This window comes from Crocuta crocuta, unplaced genomic scaffold (genome assembly GCF_008692635.1).
Source record: "Crocuta crocuta isolate KB4526 unplaced genomic scaffold, BGI_CrCroc_1.0 scaffold176, whole genome shotgun sequence".
Lineage (NCBI taxonomy): Eukaryota > Metazoa > Chordata > Mammalia > Carnivora > Hyaenidae > Crocuta > Crocuta crocuta.
Genome location: NW_027531905.1, coordinates 10,432,807 through 10,454,586, shown reverse-complemented (window position 1 = coordinate 10,454,586; position 21,780 = coordinate 10,432,807). Strand labels below are relative to the sequence as shown.

Genomic DNA, 21,780 nt, shown 5'->3' with positions numbered 1-21,780 from the left:
CAGAGCAGAGATGCCTGCCTGGTGACCAGAAAGATTCTCGTGGCCTCTCTCACCCCTCCCTCACCGACATCATCCATCTGGCCTCCAGAAGTATATGCCTGTTATATGATGGGCACTCGGTAAGTGCTAACTAGCATTATTTTTATTATTATTATACAGGAGAGTTGGTTTGGTAAAGAGAGGAAGGATGGGGCTAGGCAGAAAGGATGGAGAAGAGTATCCCAGGGAACAGAAATAGCCTATGGGAGGTGGAGAGGAAAATACACGATATTCGGAACAAGGAACAAGGGGCTGGAGCCAAGGACAGTGGGTGATAAGACACATCAAAGGGAAAGGGACCTGCCAAGCCCTTGAGGGTCTGGGATTATATTGGGATCCTGGGGTCCAGTCCTCTTTCCACAGCCAGCTACCTGCCCAGACCCACAGCCCAGCTCTACCAGTTCCAATATATAAACCCACAGAGTCAGGTGTGTGGACAGAGCCCCATTTTCCAGTTCTGAGAGCTAAAGCCCATGGTTGAACTGGTGACCCTGCAGGAGACTGATGGTGGCACTGACATCCTGACAGCTGTCCCCAAAGCCACTGTGCTGCCAGTGAGAACAGAGCAACAGAGCTGTTCCTGGGCAAGGAAGTGGGAGGGCAGCATGGCAAGGGACCCCTTCTCACTACCCTCCTCTTGGTGGTGCCTTCAACTGAGGACCTCACTGGGAGTTACACATTAAGAAAGTCTCCATCTAACACAGACAGAAACATGGAGACAGGAAAGCAAGCCACCCACAGGCCAATGTCATAAATGGAAGATTATGACATAAATGGAAGATTATATGGAAGATTCCATAAGTGCTTTTCGAGCACTCCTTCTCCCAAGTGTGATGTCCTGTCCTAGGCTCTAGAGGAAGATCCATAGGGTAGAGGGAGACCTCTACAGGAAAGGAATATTCGGAGGAAGGGGAGGGTGAGGCCCACTTCTGGAACAGGAGGGGAGTGAGAGCATATCGTAGGGCCCCAGACTTGCACTGTCCAATACTGGAGGTGCTGCCCATAGGTGGGTGGCTCTTGAGGGCTTGAAACGTGACCGTTGTAAACTGAGATGCGCTGTGTGGGTAAAATACACACAGGATTTTGAAAACTTCATATTTAAAAAAATGCAAAAGATCTTAATGATTATTACATAGATTACATTTTGAATTATAAGATTTTGGATAGACTAGGTTAGGTAAAGTATCATTACAATGAATTTTACCTATTTTATTACATGTTTAAGTGTGTACTAGAAAATTTTAAATTATATATGTGGCCTGTATTTTTATTCTATAGGGAAGAATTAGAGAGTGAGCACAGACGTTGGCAAGGACTTCCTGAAGGAAAAGAAGGGACAGGGACAGAAGGGGACAACATACATTACTCAGCAAGAGGACAGGCTTGAGGAAGGCTCAGGTGACAATAAGTAGTTTGCCTGTGGTTAGGTAATTTCTTGCCTTCTAGAACCCTCTAAGCACATGAAATCAACACAAGAATAGGAAAAAGATGTGTATATCTTACATAAGTCTGAGATATGCAAGCTCCTACCCTGTGTTCTGTTTTTACATTCGTTATTCTCATTACAATTACCTCTCAACAGGGGCGCCTGGGTGGCTCAGTCGGTTGGGTGTCTGACTTCAGCTCAGGTCATGATCTCAGTCTGTGAGTTCAAGCCTCGCGTCGGGCTCTGTGCTGACAGCTCAGAGCCTGGAGCCGGTTTTGGATTCTGTGTCTCCCTCTCTCTCTGCTCCTCCTCAGCTCATGCTCTGTCTCTGTCTCTCTCAAAAATAAATAAATATTTTTTAAAAATTAAAAATAAAACAAAAACAATTACTTCTCAACAACTCAAGCTAAGAGATCACTTTACAAATGAGAACAGAGACTCAGAAGTTAATTAACTCATTCAAAGGGACATAGCTAGTAAGAATTGTATTGGAGAATGAAACTCACATCTCTCTGATTCCTGAATAGAGAGAGTAAAATTAGGAGAGCCATCCTTTTTGTTTGTGTGGATTGAGAAAGATTTCTTCCAAGAGTAGCAGAGCTAGTGCATGGGATTGGTGGTGGGCAGGATTTGGCAGGACACCAAGCCTCCCCTTACTCACTTCTGTATAACCTGTACTAATGTAACTTCCCAGTCCCAGAATGCATTAGCAGGGTGATGGGGATAGAACCTGAGAATGGGCGCTTCACAAGCACAAGCACAACCCTTTCCTCATCCTGCCTCCTGTTGCACCAGCTGGATGAGAAGAAGCATGAGAGGAAGGACCCTTGCAGGTAAAGCTACAGTTGGAGTGTCTAGTGGGAGTTGGGCCAGGTGGATGATGGGTCTTGGCTACTCACCCAGGGTCTGAAATCTGAACCCCATGAAGAGGGGAAAAGGGAGATGTTCATGGGCTTATTAAGATGGTTCTGGCATCAGGCACGTGGGTGGCTCTGTCCATTAAGTGGCTGACTTCGGCTCAGGTCATGATTTCACAGTTCATGAGTTCGAGACCTGTGTCAAACTCTGTGCTGACAGCTTGGAGCTCGGAGCCTGGAGCCTTTGGATTCTGTGTCTCCCTCTCTTTCTGCCTCTCCCCTTCTCGTGCTCTGTCTCTCTCTCAAAAATAAATAAACATTTAAAAAATGTAACAGCTTTTAAGGGGTAACAAGTAGAATTAAACTTGATGTGATAGGAGACACCTCCCAAATGTAATGAGATCCAGTTCTTTGAGCACAGGACTGCTGAGGAAGGGTGGAGATGGCTGTATTCACTAGCAAGGGAATGTTACCTCCCAGTGTCTTTTTCAAGGGAGGTGGCAGAGAAGAGGGTGAGAACAGTAAAACTCTGGTATGTTCCAGAGGTACAGCTGGACAGGTGAGGGCACCTCCTCTACCCCCATCACTTTTCATTTCCTGTCACCCTCAAACTCCAGCCTCCTGTTTCAGGCAGGTGAACCTGCTTCTGTCTCATTTGGTTCTTTCCCATTTTTACCTTCGGGGTATTCCACTTACTGGGATATCTTCCCCTGCCTATCTCTCTTCCATCTTTCCTAAGCCTATTCCCGTGTTCTTCACCTTGTGAGAAGTAATCATAGTTACCACTTATGGTGCAGCGAAGGCTAAGCAGGAGCTAGGAGTGGAGGCTTTGGAAGAAGAGAATAAATAAAACAGCACAAGGGGCGCCTGGGTGGCTTTTTCAGTTGAGCGTCCGACTTTGGCTCAGGGCATGATCTCACGGTTCGTGGGTTCGAGCCCCGTGTTGGGGACTCTGTGCTGACAGCCAGCTCAGCCAGCTCAGCTCCTGGAGCCTGTTTCACATTTTGTATTTCCCTCTCTCTGACCTTCCCCTGCTCTCTCTCTCTCTGTCTCCTCAGAAATAAGTAAAACATTAAAAAAAAAAAAACAGCACAAGAGAGGATGGTTTCAGATATGACCACAGCAAAGAAGATCAAACTCCTTTCTCACTGTTAGGAAATGTGAGAATCGGTGATCCAGGAATGTCGTGGAAGCTCTCCCCTGAAAAAAAGGTGTAAGTCATAAGAATCTGAGCATGAGGGAGAGTGTAAGGTATTTAAGAGGGTATGTGAGAGAGGATCACTACCTCAGAAGGCAGTCTCTTTCAGTGTCAGATAGCTGTCAGTTTTATATCTCTTGTGTTGAACAAAACACCTCCCTTCTGACTTTGTTCCATTGGCCCTGGTTTAGACCTCTGGAGCCACACAAATGAATTTCTTACCTCTACTGGACAACTATTATTTTTATCAAATAGCATACATATTGACTGCTTATCATGCCTGTCCTTCAAATTTTCACCAGGAGAAATCACACTAATTCTTTCTTTCATCAAATAACATAATCACTCAGTACTGATAGATTTTATATATTTTTTAAAACTCTTTAAAGGAAAGATACATTCTACCTAAGGCCCAGAGTAAAAAGTGAGTTGCTCCCTGAGGCTTTTCCAGTGCAGGACATGTTAGCTTTCCTCCAGGGAGATACTACCGTGAGGTAAGAATTGTTTTTACAATTATTAATGGTTAAACAACAAAAGAAGAAAAATACTTTGTGATGTGAAAATTACATGAAATGCAAGTTCCAGGGTTCATAAACTTTTATTGGAATAGCCATGCTGATCCACGTACATGTGGTCTGTCGCTGCTTTCACACTACAGTGGCAGAATTGAGGGTTTGCCACAGAATCCACATGGCCTGTCTAAAATATTGACTGTCAGCTCCCTTACAGAAAAGTCTGCCAACTTCTGACTTGGAGCCAAAGTTTATAATCCATAACAGCTGCCCCTTGTAGAGAAAAGATTAGATTCTGATTTCTTAATTGAGTGAAAACAAGAAGGGAGCCATCTTAATTGAGTGAAAACAACTAGGAAGCCATCAGCAGAAACCTTCTTAAAGTGATACCGAAAGAGAAAAGAAAACCTGTTTATTTCTAGATTGTGCTCTAGAACCAGGAATGCTAGGTACTCAGGGTTAACAACAGGATGACCTTCATCTGGGAATCTGAGCATCCCAGAGATGGGTGGAGGTCTCGGCCGAGAGGAGGACCAGCAGAAGAGCTCAGGATAGAAGTCCGAGTGCTTCATTTCTTCTGTGGTGACCAACTGGTTACCTGACGTTCCATTTCCCCATACACCAGGTGAGGGAAATGGGAAAGGCCCTGACTCAGGACTAGGAGAAGCCCCTTGTCAACTGAAAGATGTACAAACAGACAAGGAGCAAAGCAAGGTAAGGGCTCAGTCAGTTTGCTTTCTCAATTGTTTTTCCAGTGTCTGTTGAGTCCCTTCTGAATGCTGGGCACCAAACGGGATAAAAATATAAAGAGGGTGTTTTGTTCCCTCTCCTAGGAAACATAAAATGTTTACCCACATAGAGATTAGTCAGAATGGAATATATTAAGCGTCACTAGAGAAGAAAAAGAAAATGTTATCATTCTCCACAGAGGTAGAAGAGAGCACATCTCCTTAGGGACATCAGAAAGGGCATTTAAAAAGAGGGGTATAAACTAGCAGTGCATTTTCAAACCTTTTTAGCAGCCAAACTTTCCTCCCCGCCCCTAGTAAACTTATGTGGAAACACAATGATTAAATATAAGCAATATTTTATTGCTATAAATTATTTTGATAAATCCAAATGTATGTTGACCTATAAAGTAGCAAAAGTAATCAGGTAATTCTGATGAATGTCAAACTTAGAAATCACTCAACAAATGTTCATTCAGCCCACTTTAGTATTTCATGGTACTTTAGTGGTCAGAATTTCATGAATCTGGAAGAGGTTTATAGCTTCTACCTTGTATTTTGGTTGTGTATGCACACATGTTATTTCCTCATCTAGCCTATAAACTTCCCCAGGGACAAGGCTGTATAAGTCATCTCTATAACTGCCACAGTATTTAAGCCATTCCTCCAACACAACAGACATTCAATATATATATTTTTAAATAAATCCAGGTAAAGACTGAATGCAGATGACATCTCTATAGATAACTGGGTTGCCTAGCTAATTTAAATGCTGTTCTCCACCAGCAACCACTTGCCTCCCTGGTGTTGAGATGTGCTTACAAGACCTTCCTAAATGTTGTGCTTTCTTCATTTTTATGTCTTTTACTGAATAAATGAAACATTCCTCTGAAAAAAACCCATAAGTGTATTCTATGAATAATGAACAAATGAATCAGTGAACTTCAATATAAAGCTATATTTAATACAGTGTGATAAAGTTGATAGGGTGTGGCACCTTACACCCTTTGTAAGACAGGGATAATAGTTGTAGGGATTTATTAAAGAGTAGAAATAAAATATGCAAAGTACTTGGCCATCTTGAATGTTGAGTCTGTGATAGCTGTCATAGCCATGGTAACTGTACGCAAACAAAGGAAAGGTATGGTATGATAGTGGGCAATTTTGTTTTTGATAGCAAACAAAAAGGATATAAAAAGGGAGGGGTGTGGAGGAAGGTAAAGGTAGGTAACAAAAGTGAGCTCAAAACAATGTGGAGAAAAGTTCAAAGAAACAAAAAGGGAAATAGCATAATGACAATAATCTACCCAAATCCTAAATACGATTTGTATCACAAGACACCTTTTCTGCTCCAATAACCAATGATGCAAAGGCATTTGTCCTGCACAACCGCCAGAACTATACAAGATGCAGGTTCTGAAAATCTATCCTCTATGATGTGAAAAATATTCTTTTTGTTAGTTAGAACAAAGGTCACAATCAGTAAGAAGTGTTACACAAACCTCGATAAGGAAATCACAGACCATATAGAAAAAGTACATCTGGTAGAATTTACCTGGGTTGGAAGTAGATTTAGGAGAGTAAGAGCAAATTCTCAAACTTTGAAAGCATGGAATTTAAGTAGTCAGAAATCTTGCCACATATTTTAGGGGAAAAAAAACTACATAAAAATAGATTCAATACTTTAAAATTTGAAATCAAGGATAGCCTTTATAAAAAGAAAAATTAATTTTGTCAAAAAATTACAGTAAAATTCTTTTTTCATCTTCATTTTGATTACCCTATAAACATGTGAGTATGGGGCCTATGTAACTGAAATGCTGAAATAATTAGTGTGAGCTTACCTGAGTGCTGGGGGCCTGTGGCCCCACACACATATGTAACTATGATAAAACCTGTTGTGATAATGGACTTTCTTTTACTGAATACATATCTCCACTTCCAGAAATATGAATGATATGAATAAGCAATAGGTCTTGCTTGAGCAAAACTCCTACCCTAACTAACCTCCATACTTTCTATGATTTGAAATCTATAATTTTGCCTTTTAGAGGCTTTTTAGTTCAAAAGTCCCTCAATAAAAGTCCCTCTTGATAGGGAAATCCTTACCATTAACTAATACCCTAGTAGAAGTATGACAGCAGCTAGCTAAAAACAAACCTTCAGAGAATGGAATAGGTACTCAAAGACAAGGAAAAATGTGGGCTGGGGGGAGGGGAGGAGAGGGCTTGAGATGCAAAACAGAGAAAAGAAAAGAAGCAAGAAGAAAAGACATAAGAGGATCCTGGTTACCTTACAGTTTCTTTGGTCAGGCTTTGGGGCCTACATTCACTTGTAACCATTTCTTGCAGAGTTAGGCACAATCAGTACTGAAAGCACTGATCCTACTCTGGTTATAAAGACCTTAAATATTAGCCTAGATCAGTGGGGTAGAGAAGGCTAACAGGACAAAGCAGGGAAAAGGTCAAGACAACAGAAACCATTTGTTTCTCTGAAGCTTCCTGGGGCTTCCTCAGACAAGACTGGATCCTAGGGAACCCTTTTTTTCAAAGTCCCCCACCTATAAAAACGGAACTGGAAAGAGACCATGGATAAAATTAAATTCTTCAAGTACCAGGACATTTGAAGTCAGTTTCTGGAGTTTTCTTTGAATTTGAATTTATAATTAGTAGATGTCTAAACCCAGGAGATATTGTCTAAGTATATTCAACCTCCCTAATATCAAAGTAAAATCAAGCATTTAAAGGATGTCCTATATTTATGTTAAAAAACAAAAACTCACCAGGACTCTGGAAGCTACTAGAGAGAGGCTGCTGGTGTGGTGGGAAGGATGGGTTTTGGAATCACACTGACCTTTGTTAGGATCCTGGCGCTTTTCAAAACTTTGAATACACTTCTTAATTTCTTTAACCTCAATTCTCTCATGTATATATTAAAAAGATAATATCTGCTCGGTGGAGATGAAAGGATAGAGATAATGCATGGAAAACACTTAGTATATGATTATACCTGACTATAATACATCTGGCAATTTTGAGCTGTGATTATTAAATTCAGGAAAAGGCCTTGACTAGAGCATGAGTTATTAAACACTGATACAGCTTCACTCCATTCACATTCGGCTGCACCTTGATTCTAGGACTTCCAAGTAAATAATAAGAAAACAGTCAATTCAGTTCAGGATCCTTAGGAGACCCTAATAATTACAACTGAGAAAAGCTCAAGTGTAGTATTGGTCTTCTAGAGCCCATTCGAATGTAGAGAAGGCTCTTTTGTTCTTCATCATCATGAACACCCTCATACAATAATCTAAGGAATGCTTGAATGTGGCTGTTTTAACACATCATGTGCTAAGGTTCTTTACCATCCTTTATGTCTTACGTATCTCTAGCACATGCTAACCTTTTGGTATATTTGCGTTTAAGAGCAGAGTCACCTAAAATGGATTATGCACTGCTCTGTCAAATGAGCTTAGTCACTATGACCAGTAATCTGAGCTAAGTTGTCTTCCCTCTGTAATACAGGAAAGCATCAGGACAGAGTGCTTACATATCTAAAAATTGTTATAACCATACAGTTACACTTTATTACAAGTTTTTATCTGGAAATTTACCTCAGAAAAACTTAGGTATTATCACCTATATACCTCTTTTTTTAGCCTTTTCTAGAAATGTATATTTAAAACTTGATTTAGGCGATTGAAATACACATAAATATGACCAAAATTTCCAGATACAGATGAGACTTATTAACAGATTAAGATCCACTGTCTACTTAAGAGGTTAGCAAATGATCCATGCCCCAACCAGAAAACAGAAACTTGGAATACAGCTTACCCTCTGCCCTTTCCTTATGTATGTAAACAATTATTCTCCCAGATAACTATGGCAAAAGACAGTATAGCAAGATCAAAGATATGCTCTCTATTTCTGACATTCTAATTTAGTAAGTAATCCTATCACGTAGCCCCGTTAATATGGGTTTTAACACCAAGATTGCAGCATAAACAGTAAGAGTGTATAAACCACAAATGACATGTCACTAGCAAATGAAGGAAACATCACACCCATACAGAAATAAAAGAAAGAAAACGTATCGAAAAGAAACCAGAACTTCTTCAAAACGAGCTGTCACAGTCTTATTTCATTGGTTGCTTTTCCATTTGAGGATGCAAGTAAATTTATACACTTTCCACTGGATCACAATATAATAGTCTCATATAAGTTGATGAAATCACAGATTGTTACTGCCAAAAAAGATTTCTAATTTGTAAGACAAAAATGTTGAGTGAAACCAGTGCAGAACCCAGTCTACATTCTCCTCTTCCATTCTTTTCCTGCATTAGCAATACAATGCAATTTACATCACATATTTAGATGACATTTTATAACACCCAAATTCCCACTGCCACATATGAATTAATTCTAACTTTTAAGCCCAAGTAACCTAAATATTTCTGACACATCAGGATTGCCAAGGGACCATCTAGGTACATCTTTCTTGTCAGGCTTTCTAGAATGGACTCAAATAGGAGCTATCTAAATCTTCTTGCTGGCTCCTGAAAATATTAGACATCCACATGGCATGTAATGAAAAATGAGATGAATATACCTGTCAGAAAGCCTGACACATTGTAAGTTTCAATAATTGGTAGCTCTTGCTGCCTCTTTTGTTTGACAAAATAACTAAACAGCTATCAAGCTTGAGCTTCATCTTATCCTGTTCTGCCTCTGAATAACTGTATCTAGTAACTTTTTTTTTTTTTAAATAATGTCTACACCAACATGGGGCTTGAACTCATGACCCTGAGATCAAGAGTGACACACTCTACCAACTAAGCCAGCCAGGCTCCCCTGTATTAAATAACTCTTAAGACATTTTCTACTTTCTGTCCTCATTTCAAATATAGGACATGGAATCCTATTTATATCCTGTTTACTAAGAAATAAATGGTTATTTGGAGATTTTTTTTAATGTTTTTATTTATTTCTGAAAGAGAGAGAGAGACAGTATGAGCAGGGGAGGGTCAGAGAGAGAGGGAGATACAGAATCTGAAGCAGGCTCCAGGCTCTGAGCTAGCTGTCAGCACAGAGCCTGATGCGGGGCTCGAACCCACGAACCGTGAGATCATGACCTGAGCCGAAGTCAGATACTTAACCGACTGAGCCGCCCAGGTGCCCCACGGAGATTTTAAATACTATATAAATTTGAGGCTCCTTGGGTAGCTCAGTTGGTTAAGCATCCAACTTTGGTTCAGGTCATTCTCTTGCAGTTTGTGAGTTTGAGCCCCATGTCANCTAAGCGAAAGTCGGACACTCAACCGACTAAGCCACCCAGGCGCCCCAATATATGTATATTAAAATACTATATAAATTTCTGAATTACCATCATTATGATAAATGATAAATTCTACCTTAAAAAAAATCTCCCTTTTTAATGTGGCCCACATTTGATTCACAAGCTTTGACCTCACCAATCTCTATCCTGTGACATTGATGACATACTTTTAAAGCTAAATCTATTCCCATGATTCATAATGAGGTCTTTAGGTTAAATGGTAAAATATTATATATGTGTAGAAAATACTTAAGTAGAGCAACTAGCAACAGTATACTGAAGTAAAGGGAGGGTTGAAAGCAGGCAAATATATAATCCTGGTGTCTTTCTGAGCAGAAAGCCAATGTTTACTGAAAGGGATGTGTTATTGAAAAGAGACTTCAAAGTTTAAATAACCCACCCTTGTTTTTCTGAGCAGTATTTACATTAGAAATTGATCACAAGTACAATACCTTGAACAAATGGTCTTTATGATATCAGAGAAAAAGCCTTATTCTTCTCCCTCCACTGCCTATAAAAGTTATTTTATGGGGCCAGTACTTCTGATACTAAATGGAATTTCAGGTCACACTACTTTCTGTTAACTTTCAAAAGAAAAAAAAAAAGCCCTCTGGTCATGTTAGTCCAACAAAAAAGAACTTTGAACCTCATTTAGACTGAAGCTTCTTTCATCCACTGCAACATATCCATATCCTTCAGTTGCAAAAAAGGGTCTTGGCTGTTTCTCTATGTGCTGCACCAGCTTCTCCTGGCCTCTCTCTCCAGCCCCACTCCAGCTCTTCCCTCACAGTTGAGGAAAGCTTTTTCTGTGTCCTCCAGAGTTGAAACTTGCAGGGGGTAGTTAAGGAGGCAGGAAATGTCATTTTTGCTTTCTCTGGCCTAGAGAGTATTTTAGAACAGACTCTCCTGGCCATTACCATGGGTCTTTGGAGATGTTCCTCTTCATTTGTGATCTCTAACTTGCATTATTTTCAGTGAGGTAAATGCACTTTGTCTCACAGGTCACACACAAGTTCTCCCTCAACTTTTTATGTGCATGACACACTTTTAGCCTCTCTACTCAGGTCTCATCACTGCTCCATATAATCCAATCAGTCAGATGTCAGACAGAACCCAACCAGTGCCAGTTGACCTACCATTGACTGGGATGTTGCTCCTTTTCAAATATAGCCCTTGCTCCCTTCCACCTCTTGGTAGGGGGATCCACCCCTGCTTTTTGCCTTCTAGACTTTTTAGTATGAACCAGGCACCAGTCCCTGTGTCCTCCAAACTACAGAGGACAAATATAAAGCACTCTGAGCAAACTTCTTTTTTTAAATAGTTTATTGTCAAGTTGGTTTCCATAGAACACCCAGTGCTCATCCCCACAAGTGCCCTCCTCCATGCCCATCTCCTCCCTTCCCCTCTCTCCCACTCCCATCAGCCCTCAGTTTGTTCTCAGCATTCAGGAGTCTCTCATGGTTTGCCTCCCTCCCTCTCCCCAACTACTTTTCCCCTTCTCCTCTCCCATGGTCCTCCTTTAAGTTCCTCCTAATCCAGCTATATGTGCAAACATACGGTATCTGTCCTTCTCTGCCTGACTTATCTCGCTGAGCAAACTTCTTAAAATCATGCTCGCTAAGCTTGAGGTTGGCCAAAACAATGTCTTATTCTGCCCTGAAATTGAACAGGGTGCTAGGCACTTGCCATAGGAGTTGCTAAAACCTTCTGTAGCACTAATCTGATTCAAAAAGAAAGTCGAGCAAGAAAGCAGGCAAATAAGAAAGCAGGCAAATAAGTCAAGCAAGAAAGCAGGCAAATAAGGTACAAAACTGAGTCCGTTGCTAGATCCAGTAAAAATTAAAATGTAATATATGATAAATACTTCAATAATAGTTCATCAGGAAAAATGCAGCTTAGTTAGAAATGATACTGATATCATAATTAGATCGAAGCTGGAAAGAAAACAGTGTTAGCCTTCCTTAATATGTTAAATGAAAAGAGCAATGGATTGAAGATTTAATGTAAAAAATGAAAATATTAAAAAAAANAAGGGAAAGAGATAGAAGCTTTGAAATCTATATGAGGCAGAAATATATAAAGGAATATATAAATATATATTATAGATAAAGAATATATGTTATATATATAAAGAAATACATAAAAAAGGAAATGCAAATGGTTGAAAAATTTATGAAAAGCTTTTTGTTAAAGGTGCCAAATCTCACTAAGAGCTGAGGCAATGCAACTCAACACAACACAATACCCTTATTTTTTCCTATATTAAGTTAAGAAAATATTTGAAAATTTATAACATTTAGTGGAATGGAGTATAAAAATGGTGAAGTTGTGTATTACAGTACACATTGTTTCTGTAATGTCACTCTTGGAAATCTGTTCTATAGAAATGGACATGTTTCTTTCTAAGAGATGTGGGCCAAGAATGATTAAGATATATGTGCTGGCCTAGAGTAATGTTCATGGTACACAGTTCAATGAATTCAGCAATGAAGTAAGTCACATATATAATAATGATCCTATTCATGTGACTGAAGGTAGGGGGAACATATATATATAAATATGTATAATTATATATGTCCTATTTTTTATGTGAGTATAGAAAGAAATGTAAATGAAATGCACCAAATTGACTTTTTCTTTTTATAATTTTGTATCATTTGGCTTTCAAAAAACATAGCTCTCATTTTTGAATTTTGAAAGAAAACACCATGAAGTGTGTGTTGTGTGTGTGTATAGTATAGACAACTAGTGCTCTAGGATTTCAGGGGAGAAAGGGTGGGGATATGGGAGACATGCAGTTTGATCAGAACTAGAAGGTTGGGTTTGTAGAAATCAGATAAACAAAAAGAGGTCTTTCAGACCATGGGCAAAACAGGAGAAAAGCAGTATTATATTGAATCACTTAGACTCACTTCAAATGTTCCAAACCAATTGTAATTACATATTTGAAAAAAATCAAAGTATATATCCGTATGTTTGTGTGTGAACAAGCAATATTATTATGATTGCACAATCCTGCATTACACAGAAATTTTGTTACTACCTGGAAATTATAGACAAAGTAATTAGAAAACCCAAAGAGTCTTATATTACTGAGTATTAAATTGACCTTATATTTTTTCCAAAGAAAAATAATTGAATTGCAACTCACAACAACCCAAATCAATGAACTCCCTTTACCTTAGCATGCATCATTATCTCCATTCACTGCTGCTTCTACACTTGTGTAAGATCATCAGAGTTTTAAAACATTACCAAATGAGTAATCAATATGTATAAACGTCTGCACAATGTAAGCTGGAGTTTCTTGCTCTGCAGAGAATCAGAGTTATAAATAAAGAGATCTTTGTTTATGTAAATTTTTATTCTTTGATAAAGTTTCTTTGGTCTGAGGGTTACATAAAACAGGTTATAGAAAAGATTAGTCGGTTGGAACCAGAGGCTCCTCCCTTGCTGTTTGTTTGTTTGTTTGCTTGCTTGCTTGCTTTTAACAATTAAGCCTTATGTGGTTGTGGCTCTAACTATAACATCATATTAAAAGAGTAAAGAGGGGCTCCTGGGTGGCTCAGTTGATTAAGCATCCGACTTTGGCTCAGGTCATGATCTTACTGTTTGTGGGTTTGAGCCCTGCATCAGGTTCTGTGCTGCCAGCTCAGAGCCTGGAGCGAGCTTCAGATTCTGTGTCTCCCTCTCTCTGTTACCATCCCCGATCACGCTGTTTCTCTCTCAGAAATAAATAAAACATTAAAAATTTTTTTAATAAATAAAAAAGTAAAGAAAACTCAGCTAGTGAATAAGTATTAAGTACTTAACTTGCTGAGCCTTCAATATTTTTCTTTTGCACCTTAACAAGGCATGTGTAAATCAAAGAATTACTTACCAATTTGCTCACATATTAAACAAAATGCTAATATGTTGTTCAATTTTCTGGATAACTGTATCACCTAAGAAAAGATGATACCAAAATAAGAATAAACTTGGAAGCAATAAACTGGGAGCAATGTTGTGGACAGGAACATTCATTTTTTCTTTTTTTTAAGGAACATTCATTTCTATGAAACATTGATTTTCTCCCATTGACCAGCAATATTTCCAAACAGTAGGCTGATGGGTCAAAACCAGTGTTTAATAGTTATTCCATTGGTAACTTGCCAGCCGGATTGGATGAGTGAAAGATTAGGGGCTATGTCATGTGGTGAGGCTGTCAGACCCAGGAAAATTCAGGAGGAAGTAGAAAGGATGGTTTGGATTAAAATGATAGAAATGCGATGGAATATGTACAAGTGCCAGCTAAACCAGCTCTAGTACTGACAATTTGTGGTCTTGGACCAATTCATTTGCCTCAGTTTCTAACCTATTCTAAGGGATAATTATGGGACCTACCTCAAATACTTGCTGAGATTATTGCTTTCATTTAACAATATCTGCTGAGTACTTGTTCTATGTCAAATACTATCCTAGGTGGTAAAAAAGTCTAGAAGCTACTGTTTAGATGTTGAGGCAATCGTTCGCGGTAGAGTGTTAAGATGACGGCTCAGACCCTAAGTTCGATAAGATTTGGATATCAGCCTCTGACCATAACAAAGGAAGGACTGATACTTTCCCAGTAATGAATGTCATAGTAAAGGAAGAGGAATAAAGGCCAAGATTCTACAAGGTTATAATGCTGTGACTTGCACTTTTGGACTTCAGTCCTCAAACATGCCAGAAGAAAGGTCTTATGGCTTCTTAAGGTACTTAGTTCACTGATTGTGATGCTTTCTTCCTTCCTTTCTCCCTCCCTCCCTCCCTTCCTTCCTTCCTTTCTTTTTAAATATTTATTTACTTGTGAGAGAGAGAAAGAATGCACAAGTAGGAGAGGGGCAGAGAAAGAAGGGGACAGAGGATCCCAAGCAGGCTCCATGCTGACAGTAGAGAGTCCAATGCAGGACTTGAACTAGTAAACCATGAGATCATTGCCTGAGCTGAAGTCAGACACTTAACTAACTGAGCCACCCAGGCACCCTGCCTTCTTCTTTTCTAATGTAAGTCCTTAAGGTTATAAATTTCTCTTGAAGTACCACAGGTTTTGATAAATAGTATTTTTCTTACCATTCAATTCTAGACCATTTTTGTTAATGATTTTTTTTAACCTGTGACTTACTTGATAGCATTTTGTTTTAATTTGCAAATATGTGGGGATTTTTGTTTGTTTTGTTGTTCACTTCTAACTTGTTCTAGCTTGTTAGTAGTATTGTTCAGATATTTTAAATCTTTCTAACCTTTTAGATAACTGGCTTATCAATAATAGAAGAGTGTACTGACATTTCAGTACTGTTAATTTGTGTGTCAGGACCCACAAAATGAAGGTCACCCCAGAAATCTAGCCCATGTCACAAATGTAAACCTAAGTCCACCTACTCACACAGGAAGCACCTGTCGAAGCATCCTAAATACACCAATCACAGTCCTCCAATGTACTTTTTAGCTAGCTTACCTTACTCTAGAAAACAGGACCTGCTACCCTGACTTCCCAGCCAATCATGCCTTGTTTCTGAGTTGCCTCTTCTAAAGTTCTATAAAACTCGCTCTTGCCTCAAATCCCTTGGAGGCACTGTAATCCCATAACCCATGAATTGTTTTTCTTTGAAAAAAGGACATCAGACTTTTCACTAAATTATTTTAGTTTTATCATTTGACAGTACAGTAGTGGCTATGTTAATGTCTCTAATGTCTATAAATTGTGATTCATGTATTTTCAATTTTAAAATTTCTACATTTTAAAGACATATTGAATTGTTTTCATTGTGTGATGATTTATTTTCATTTTAATAATTATTTTTTACCTTAAGGTCTATTTTATCTGATATCAATAACTATAACAACTTTATCTTGCTAACATTTGCCTGATGTAAATTGTTTTTCATATTTTTACTTTTGATCTTTACATGTCCTTATACTTGGTGTGTCTTTTGTAAACACTACACATTTAGATTATTTGTCCTATTTATCCTCCCAAATTTTTAAGTTTATTTATTTATTTTTACTTTGAGAGAGAGATAGAGAGCATGGAAGTAGTGGAGGGGCAGAGAAAGAGACAGAGAATCCCAAGCAGGTTACACACTCTCAGTGCAGAGCTCGATGCAGGGCTCAAATCCATGAACTGTGAGATCATGACCTGAGCCAAAGTCAGATGCTTAATCAACTGAGCCACCCGGTTCCCCCCCACCATTTACCCTGTTTATCAATCTGTATCTTTTAGTTTAGTCTAAATTGTATTTCTTTTAATTACTGATATATTTGGATCTGCTTCTACCATATTCTACCATATTCATTATTTCAATTTTTCTTCCTTTTACTAAGTTTCTGACTAATTCAGTTCAACTGGATCAGGAGAATTAAGGGCTCAAAGAAGGAAAATTCTAAGGAAAAACCAAAGCTAATACATTACTGATGGGTTTCAAGTTATTTGAGTTGGAATATTAAGTGTTTGAATTTACTGATCTAGAATGTTAACTCCATGAGAGAAGTAAATAGCACATAGTAGGTACCCAAAATATTTAATTTTCTATATTCCTGGCATATCTTCATTTTTTTGGACAGTTCGGGAAGAAAGTAAGTGATAGGAACCAAGAAAACTAAGCAAATAAAAAAGCAAGATAACTATTAACTCCAGGGAAAACAAAATGTTTGTATGGGAGGAGAAATGTAGTCATAGTGTAATAGGTGTTATGAACTATATTTATACAGTTTTAACTATATAAGCATTGAATACATATTTAATCAAAATTATAATTGACTGGTTTGGGATGCTAACAAAAGTAGTATTATATGTATAGATATATGTATAATAAGTTATTTAAGAGACTTACATCTTCCAGAGGAAGAAGTAGATAAAAACCATAAAGACAGTTACTTAGTTTAAAAAAAAAAAAAGCCGGTTACCAGAAAAAAACAAAAACAGTGAAAAATATTTAAAATATTTTCTCTAATAAAGGGTATTTGGAAATGGAAAAAATTAACAAATGCTATTATTTTGTTGCAAGTTGTGTAAAATTATTGACATTTATACATGTATAATTTTGATACTTATAAAAATAACTTCTATAAAAATTTTAAACAAAATATAAGAAATAAAAACTATGTGAACTAGTATACTTACTCAATGACCAAAACTATGAGTAAGACAGGAATTGGTGCATGTCAAAGAGAAGTTAAACCATGCTGAATTTCCTGAATTGTTTGGGAGGGTGGTGGAAAAGCACACATTTTAGACAAGTACAATGTATATATGTATTGAAATGTAAGGGTAATCAATAATCTTATAGAAATAGAATGTTGAGCTTTGCTTCCAGTAGTATATCAGATTAGACCACTTAGAGACTGTATCACTGCATAATATCTTCTCAAGAACACCTCCAGCTTCTCAAGAACACCTCTGGAAAGAAAACCTACTTTTTTCAACATGCCATGGGTCTACACAGGTGGAGGAGCTCTATAAGAATGGTAAAACTTTATGACCCTATCCATTCCCAACCTACACCTGGGTTGCTCTAAGGATGAAGACGAGCAATACTAGTATTGGGATGCTATACCTTAGTCCAGAAGCAACAGAGGAAAACTAAACTTGAGTCTCCTTCATTGAGCCAAAACCCTAGAGGAAGGTTCCAAGTCAGTGGTGTCCCTGGGTATCCACAGAAGGAGAAGAAATCCCACCTGGAGAAAATGTTCCTCAATTTAGTTTTATGATTAAGACAAAATAATTAGCTCCATACACAAGCTAAAGGAAGATCCCTTTGAGTGAAAGTCAGGAGAAATAAACAGAATCAAACTATTGAGAGCTACAAGTTGGTTTCCATATAACACCCAGTGCTCATCCCCACAAGTGCCCTCCTCCATGCACATCTCCCAGACCATGAGAGACTCTTGAATGCTAAGAACAAACTGAGGGCTGATGGGGTGGGAGAGAGGGGAAGAGGAGTGATGGCCATGGGGGCGAGCACTTGTTGGGATGAGCACTGGGTATTATATGGAAGCCAACTTGACAATAAACTATTTTAAAAAAAGAAGAAGAATGCATATTAACTCTGATTTAAATACCTGGTAGAATTTCCCTGGGAAGACATCTAGCCCAGGGCTCTTATTTGTTGGGAGATTTTTGATAAGTGATTCAATTTCTTCACTAGTTATGGGTCTGCTCAGATTTTCTATCTCTTCCCTTCTGAATTATGGTAGTGTGTGTTTAGGAATTTGCCCATTTCTTCTAGGTTGTCCAATTTGTTGGCCTATAATTTTTCATAGTATTCTATGATAATTGCTTGCATTTCTGAGGGATTGGTTGTAATAAGTCCAATTTCATTCATGATTTTGTCTATTTGAGTGCTCTCTCTTTTCTTTTTGAGAAGCCTGGCTAGAGGTTTGTCAATTTTGTTTATTTTTTCGAAAAACCAACTCTTGGTTTCATTGATCTGTTCAACTGTTTTTTGTCTTTTTTGTCTTTTTTTTTTTTTTTGGATTCTATATTGTTTATTTCTGCCCTGATTTTTATTATTTCTCTTCTACTGGGTTTGGGGTGCTCTTGTTGCTCTGTCTCTAGTTCTTTTAGGTGGGCTGTTAGATTTTGCACTTGCGCTTTTTCTAATTTCTTGAAATAGGCCTGGAGTATAATGTACTTTCCTCTTAGGACTACCTTTGCTGCATTCCATAGAGTTTGAATTGTATTTTCATTTGTTTCCATATATATTTTTTTAATTTCTTCAATAATTGCCTGGTTGGCCCATTCGTTCTTTAGTAGGGTGTTCTTTAACCTCCATGTTTTTGGAGGTTTTCCAGACTTCTTCTTGTGGTTGATTTCAAGTTTCATAGCATTGTGATCTGAAAGTGTGCATGGTATGATCTCAATTCTTTTATATTTATTGAGGGCTGCTTTATGTCCCAATATGTGACCTATCTTGGAGAATGTGCCATGAGCACTTGAGAAGAAAGTGAATTCCATGGTCTCAGGATGTAGAGTTCTAAGTATATCTGTCAAATTCATCTGGTCCAATGTGTCATTTAAGTCCAGTTTCTTTTTTTTTTTAATGTTTTAATTTATTTTTGAGAGAGAGATGAGACAGCATGAGCAGGGGAGGGTCAGAGAGAAAGGGAGACACAGAATCCAAAGCAGGCTCCAGGCTCTGAGCTAGCTGTCAGCACAGAGCCTGATGCAGGGCTCAAACTCACGAACCGTGAGATCATGACCTGAGCTGAAGTCAGACGCCCAACCGACTGAGCCACCCAGGCTCCCCAGTCCATTGTTTCTTTAGTGATTTTCTGTCTAGTTGATCTAACCATGCTGTAAGTGGCGTATTAAAGTCCTCTGCAATTACCACTTTCTTATCATTGCTTATGTTTGTGATTAATTGTTTTATGTATTTGAGTGCTCCCAAATTCAGTGTGTAGTCATTTATACTCGTTAGCTCTTCCTGATGGATAGACCCTGTAATTATTATATAATGCCTTTCTTCATCTCCTGTTACTGCCTTTACTTTAAAATCCAGAGTGTCTGATAGAAGTATGTCTACTCCATCTATCTTTTGACTTCCAGTATCATGATAGGTATTTCTCCATCCCCTCACTTTCAATCTGAAGGTGTCCTCAGGTCTAAAACAAGTTTCTTTAGACAGAAAATAGATTTTGTTTTTTTATCCATTCTCTTACCCTATGTCTTTTAATTGGGGCATTTAGTCTGTTTATATTCAGTGTTATTATTGAAAAATATGGACTTAGAGTCACTGTGTTCTCTGTAGGATTCATGCTTGTATTGGTGTCTCTGGTACTTTGTGTTCCTTGCAACAATTCCCTCATAGAGTCCCCCTTAGGATCTCTTCTAGGGTTGGTTTAGTGGTGATGAATTCTTTCAATTTTTGTTTATTTGGGAGACCTTTATCACTCCTTCTATTCTGAATGACAGGCTTGTTGGATAGAGGATTCTTGGCTGCATATGTTTCCTTTTAATCACATGGAAGATTTCCTGCCATTCCTTTCTGGCCTGCCAAGTTTCAGTAGATAGGTCTGATACAACCCTGATATGTCTGCCTTTGTATGGTAAGGCCCATTTATCCCTAGCTGCTTTCAGAATTCTGTCTTTATCCTTATATTTTGCCAGTTTCACTATGATATATCATGCAGAAGATTGATTCAAGATACATCTCAGGGGAGTTCTCTGTGCCTCTTGGATTTCAATGTCTGTTTCCTTCCCCAGATTCGGGAAGTTCTCAGCTATAATTTGATGAAGTACACCTTCAGCCCCTTTCTCTCTCTTCTTTTCCTTCTGGAATTCCTATGACATGGATATTGTTCTGTTTAATTGCCTCACCCAGTTCTCGAATTCTCCTTTCGTGCTCCTGGATCAATTTAACTTTTTTTCTCGGCTTCCTGTTTTTCTAGAATTGTGTCTTCTAATTCACCTATTCTCTCTGCCTCTTCAATCCAGAGGCATTGGATGCCTCCATTTTATAATGTACCTCATTTATAGTATTTTTTAATCCATCACAACTATTTTTAAGCTCCACAATCTTTGTAGCAATAGCTTCTCTGATGTCTTCCATGCCTTTTTCAAGCACAGCGATTAATTTTATGACTATATTTCTAAATTCTTGTTCAGTTATGTTGCATATCTGTTTTGAGCAGTTCTTTAGCTATCACTTCTTCCTGGAATTTCTTTAGAAGAGAGTTCTGTTTTGTCATTTTGGCTAGCTTTCTGTCTCTTGTAAGTTTTGAAGGTTTATTATGTGCTCTGCACCTGTGAGTGCTGCTATATTAAAGGAGGCTGATACACTGTCCTGGGCCTGGCCATTCAGGAAGTGTTCTTTTAATGATGTCCCTTCGTCTCTCGTTGAGACTTTGGTTATCTTATTTCCCTACTCGTAGTGATATTTTGGACTCTCCTCCATGTGTGCTTTGGTTTGTTCCTTGAAGTAGCCCTGGAAAGGAAAACAGAGAGACAACAGGGAACAAAAACATGGAAACACACAAACAAATCAAACAAGCAAACCGACAAAAATAATTAAAAAACAAAAAACAAAGGACAGTCTAAAAGCATAAAACCAGAAATCGTAGCTTAACAGATAAAATGCAGAGTGGAGGCAGGGCTGATGGAAGAGCATATACAAAGAGAGAAATGACAGAGGTAGGGAGAAAGAGAAAATGAACATTGACCAGGCAGAGAGACTAAAAGGCTTAATCCAGAGAGAGAAAAAGGAGACTATGTCAGGAGGCGAGGAGAAAGAAATGAAGATCATGTTACCCAACTATATAGTCTGATTATTCCAGAGAGAAAGGAAGGTAAAGAAGGAAGTATAGAACACGTACCAAGAGGATGGATTAAATAGGTCTGTTTAAGCAAACCTGTAACCAGAATAACCAGCCCAGAGGAGGGGAGAGATAAGAATGAGAAAAGGGAGAATATATGTGAATAGCAAGAATGGATCCAGATTGAATCACAGCAATGCAGCAGCACTGGTCTTGGGTGAGGAGGCCGTTGTCTATTTCCACAGCATCTGTTGGCTCGCAGCAGCTCCCTAGCACAGATGGGTGTGGTTTGGTGTAGGCGGGTCTTACCTCCACTGTGGGTCCCTCTGGCCAATCAATACCTAGGCCCTGCCTTGGTAGTTGGTGGGGAGAAAAATGGCGCCCCCCCCCCCCCCCGCACCCCCTCTCCCCA

General features: G+C 38.6%; 1 pseudogene; it reads left to right on the top strand.

Annotated features, from left to right (window-relative positions):
- Positions 1-241: 241 nt before the first annotated feature.
- Positions 242-21,780, top strand: part of LOC144240250 (pyridine nucleotide-disulfide oxidoreductase domain-containing protein 1-like) — a 29,004-nt pseudogene continuing 7,465 nt past the window's right edge.